Genomic DNA, 6,000 nt, shown 5'->3' on the forward strand with positions numbered 1-6,000 from the left:
TTTGAAGTAGAATACTTCTCTCAGGAAGTTCGGCTACATAGGGATGTTAAATGAAAATCTAAAACCGAAAAAAGTGAAAAATATGTCCAATTTCAAATGCTAATAAATCGGTTAGTATTTGATGGATTTCCTTCGTTCTTGTAGCAATAGTTTGGAAAATCTCCTAAGATTCTTCCCAAAAGAAGATAATTGCAATTTCATTATTCGCACTATCGTACTATTGAAAATAGCCAAGCCTTGTCAAAACGAAAAATTCGATTTCTGATTGGTCGTTATATGATTGCTTCCCAAGCACGGTCGACAGAATCATATACCTTGCAATTGAAAACATGCTATTTGGCCTATATAAGAGCCTGTTTCAGCCGAAGCCACTCATAATAGTTCAAGACAGCGACAACAGCAGTCGTCCTTCCTTAGCAGCAGCACTAGCCCTGTGGTTGGTCATCACGTCTCAGGAGCAGCGCGGTTTTTCTCAGCGTGTGTCGCCAGACTGCCATTATTCCTCCCGTATTGGGGCAGCATGAAGATTGCCATCAGGAAATCCAATTTTGAAAATCAAAATGCCTTTTTCAAGGCAAATAAACAAGTCATTGAAAGTTAATAATTTTTGACAACGCAAGCAAGCCATTCTGTGTTGGATCCTAGCAATTTAAATCTGTCGCACCCGTCTAATTTACTGAATGTGAAATAGCTTCCACAGTCCATGTTGTCCGTGTATCTTAATTCCCCCACTGTTGAGGCAGCTCAAAAGTTGCGATCAGCAACCGATTTTGAACCGCAAAATGCCTTTCTCAAGGCAAATAAACAAATAATTGAAGTTTAATAATTTTCTGGCAAACAATCAACACAAGCGGACATTCTGTGCGGGATGCAATCAAATTCTGTTGTAGTTGTCTAATTTTTACTTTATTTAGTAAACCCCCCACGGTAGGGGCAGCGCAAAGGCTGCGATCAGCATAACCGACTTTGAACAATGAACTGCCCTGTTAGAACGCAGAAACGGGTTAAAATCGTTGCGTGTGTGAGAGCACCATCGGTGTTTATTCGCTGGATACAAAAATCATATGTGAATTGTGGAATAATTTGTCTGAAGAACATTAGGGAATGGAACAACTGAACTGAAAGGCGTGGCCTATTTCGTAGCACCCTTCGGCTATGAAAGAGTGTTTCTGGGAAAACTAGCTACATTCATTAGTCGGAAGGTAAGCTGGATGGACCGTCCGGGTTGCACCTGTGGCTGCCTTCAAATTAAACAAATCACTTGCCCTGTGGTTGGTCACCACGTCTCAGGCCTCTACCTGAGAACGAACGCCAACGCGAGCGATCGGGCGAGATTTTTGCCGTACATCAGCCGGCACTTCCTCTAATGGAAAAGTTGGATCATTTTGTTCAGAAGAATATTACTGTCGGTAATATTACAGAGATGCGATTGCATTATATTCAATATGAAATTGTTCTTTTGAGGACAAATAAAACACTTAATTTGAAGAGTTAATAGTTTTGGGTACCAGTAGCAGTATGGTAACAGCCTCAGCGGTAGGTGCAGCCGGTACTTCCATGAGGCGGATGTTATCAGGAAGGAAATGGAAGCGGCACGGCGAAATAGTTCGGGTGTGCTTAGACGCGCGTCATTTTTCGTTGTTGATATTATTCCCTACATGAAACGACACGCTTTCGTACAATAGCGGCGGTATAAGCGGTAGATGCATTTGCCAACACTTACTCCAGTAAAGCCGTGTCTAATTTTCAATGTGAAAACACCTTTCTATTGTGTTGGCCGTGCGCATTAGGCCTCTGCCAGGCTAAACGCGAAAAGCGGCGTGAATCGATTCGCCCGGCCGTAGGTTAATGTACAGCCGTAAGTAGAGCTGTGAAAAAGTATTCTACTTCAACCTTGCGGTCGTGGCTTCGCACACAACCATCCTGTGATTTTTTTCGTTTAAACTGGAAAAATAATCTGCGTCAATTTGACTCCTCGCTTTCAGCAAGATTACTTTTTTTTCTAAGTGTGAATCGGTCTTTTTCGTTTTTTCCAAAACAATAAACAAATATATTGAAACCTTATTTCAGGTTTTTGCTATTTATCAATGTGTTAACCATTTATCGATAATTTATGAAGAAAAACTTGCATTTTTTTTATCAGGAGTCGGAGTCAATTTGACTCATGATTATCTATTTACGCACGTCAAAATCTGATTATCTTTTCAGGGTTTAGTCTCGACAAACAACTCGTAAAGAGTTAATGAAGAAACATTTTTAAACTGAACAAACCTAAACAAATTTAGTAGAACATATAGATTTTTCTAGAGTTGGTTCAATTTTCAGTTGAACACTGTCAAGATACTTCAACAGACTGCTTTGAAAGAGGCAATGGAAGTCAAACTCACATTTGTTAAGTTCATTCTTCTGAATTAGTTGAAATATTTGGAACTATAAAGCGTTAAGTTTAAACAACGGAAAAAGTTCTAGTCATCACATGCAACATTCAATCTCAATGCTACTGACAGTGCTGACAACACTGCCACACAGCTTGACACATGCTGTTGAATTGAAATAAAAAAAAGCTAAAACCGTGAATTCCCAGCGCGTCACCATTTTGAGGCAGATTTTAGCCCGTTTCGACTGATTTTTAGCGAATGGTACTTACGATTACAAGTTTAAAAAGTGTAAAACAAAAGTATACAGAGTTCGAGTGGTTAGCTGACTAGTAAGCAAAGTTGAATCTACCTATAACGACTTTTTTATAATGACAAATCTATCTATAGCGGCATTTTCAATGGTCCCTTCAGATAAACATACATAAAAAATTCATCGTTCTATTGCGACATTTCTCTATTACGACGGTCCCTTGAGATGTCACTATAAAGCGATTCGACTCAACCGGTATTTGTGAAAAATATTCCAAACAACACCTGGAGAAAACATACAGTGATGTAAAAAGTTGTAATTTATTACAGTTTTGAAGGCATTGCGGTTATTTCGAAGCTGCAGTTTGATAATATATAGTGCTTTGATGTTTAGGTAACAGATTGGTAATGAATAATTGCTGAAATGTCAAACATCCTTTTGCGGGGAAGGGGTTGCAATCTTGGTCAGGACCGGCCAAAAAATAAAAATCTCGCTTCAGCTATGAGCCGGAATCATCGCGTCTTCGATAAAGTTAAATGCGACCCCCTCCCCGCAAAAAGCGGAGCATTATGTGAAGACAAATGGTTTTTGTATCTTTAAGTATCACTTACACTCTTGACATTACATTAAACAGATTTCAAATAAGTTAATTTAACGTCGAGATAAACCTATTTTGGTATTTTAGGAGAATTGGGGCAAAATCGACATGTTGCTGACAGTTTTCGTAGATCAGACACCTACCAATTGATATCTGAAACTTTTTTACTCAATATAAGATATAATTTGACTACCACTTTTAGATATTAGCGCATAACCATTAATGCTCAGACATACTCGATATTATTTTGCTTTGTGAAATATACTAAAACCACAGACTAACAGACATAACACCTCGAACAAATCTTTAATAAAATCATCGTTCGGATGATTCCAGTACTTTACATTAGTAACAGTAGCACCATCTGCTGCCGTGTTTGCATTGCGTCGTGTATTTCGACATCAGCGCTAGCGTTACTGCATGTGTCAAATAGGTAACTACAAAATATGTATGAAATTGCATGACAGTGCCCCAGACGGTGTTGTTGCGCGATGAGTGTTATTCGATTGGAAATTTGAAATAATCGTTTTTTTGTGGCGATGGAGCCTTTCGGATTTGTTCAAATAACTGATTTTTATTTCGTACCTCTGTGCAATTGATTCTCCGGTTTACGATCTCCCAAAGATTCTCAATCGGATTGAGTTCCAGAGATTGCGAAGACCAGGCCATCACCACTACTTCATTGTTTGACCACTTTGGCGGTGTACTATCTTGCTGAAACATCCACTTTATCGGCATTATCCTTTCGACATAAAGTAACATAACGACTCTCATGATGTTGTTGTACATTAAACGATCTATGATTTTATTGATCCGATGAATTGGACCAAGACCGTTAGCAGAGAAATATCTCAACTTCATCACATTACCTCCGTCGTGTTTCACAGTTATTTGTTAGTACCCATCAGTGTACGCTAGAATTTCCGTCGCTCCCAAACATATTGAACTCAGACTCATCACTAAATAGAACCGTACACCATTTCTGCGGAGTCCAGCCAATATGAGAATGAGCAAATACTAGTCTTTTTTCTGGTTCTTCGATAAAATTTAAGGTTTTTCGCAGGACGTCGAGACAATAATCCGGTATCAACGGCACATCGTCTGATTACCAAGAGCTGCGATTCTTTTTGTACCTTGAAGGGCGATTTTGTAGGACCCTTTCTAATGTACCTGTTGATCAAAGAGTACTCCCTTTTTTCTGTGTGGACTCATCACTGCGACCAGAGCTTAGATCTATTGTGATATTGCCCAGATGTTCTCTGTACTCCACACTTCATATTATTAGCAGTATCACTATTGAAGTAAGTAATACGCTTATCATTCATATCCATGCTTATGTGTAAGTTTTTTACCTTTCCGTTTCAAGCTTACTGCTCTGCTATACCAAGCCTCTGTCCATCCTAACAATATCGCCTAATTACAATTCTTTGTAGAGAACTTTCATACGTAACTCACACCAGTTTTATTATAATAGGGACCGATTTTTGTTCGAAGGAGAGTCAACAAGAGTACTGTAGAATTCAGATTGAAGGAAGGGTACGTAGTGGAAAGCCTGAGAACAAACCCATGCTCAAGTCCTTTGACAACCAAATGGCCTGATTCTACTAAGATTCGAACCCACGACCACCTGCTTACCAAAGCGGACTCTGTAACCTTACGGCTACGGAGCTCCCTCAAGTCCTCCCTTAGAGATGGTAGAACGAGGTCTTCCTCCCATGCATAATCTTCATACGGTCAACTTGTCTATTTCATATTTGTTTTTTTTTTGTGACACCGTTCACATAATCATGGATGATCTTTATTGTTAACTCCATCCCGAAGCTGTAGGGAGCCATTTTTCTGCTCGACAATGCAAGAGATACAAAATATACAATCATTGGGATTTATAGAGGAAAATCAAATTATTTTTACCTTCTTTCCACAAGAGCTATGTGAAAACTATTTCTATCGTAATATTCAACTGCTCAACGCTCGTTTTCTTTTCTACGAAGAAACCAACAACAGTATAAGAATGAACACCTTGTTGCAAATGACCAACGCAAAAAGTCGCTTGTCAACAATGCTTTGTTGGTATTTGTGTAGGTCAAAAGTAGACTGCTGTGCCGTAAACTACAAAATGATTATTTGTTTATGTGTCGATGAAACGATGGATATCAATGAATTGAACTTTTTTTTTATTCCCGCTTATTTTCCGTCGCCTAGTTCCGTCACTGTTTGTTGCGCCAATCACCCGGGGATGCGACTCCCAGGATCATAAATCACGACCCGTAAATTGACGGACCGGCGCCAAAGGCTTTACTTCCTCATGTGATGGAAGGCGTGATCCCAGAGATTTTTCGCCTCAGAAAATCTCCCGGTGTCGGCTAGAATCGAATCTAAACCAGTTGGGTTGGTTGTAAGTGGATCATGCCACCCTACAACCATCGACACATATGTCCGCGGTTGGATTCGAACCCTGGTCACCAGCGTAGTTTGCGGAGACGATACCAACTACGCTTGAACGATTTTTGTTGCAAATGTTCATCCAACACTGTATGTTATTGTTCCCAGCAGAGATGCCAATCTTTGTTGTTTTACATATATTTGGTAGTTTAAATCAGATTTATTATCATTTTTATGTCTAGAATGTAAATTTTGTGGACTGAAAAGATTTTCTTATATTTTTTTCTACGGGATTTTCAATTAAGTAGAAGAGTATGATCACTATTTCCCCATTCCTGTATTCTCGCATGAAACACAGCCAAAATAATGGCAGCAAGGCATATGGTTTGCAC

Source organism: Wyeomyia smithii, chromosome 1 (assembly GCF_029784165.1).
Source record: "Wyeomyia smithii strain HCP4-BCI-WySm-NY-G18 chromosome 1, ASM2978416v1, whole genome shotgun sequence".
NCBI classification, from domain to species: domain Eukaryota; kingdom Metazoa; phylum Arthropoda; class Insecta; order Diptera; family Culicidae; genus Wyeomyia; species Wyeomyia smithii.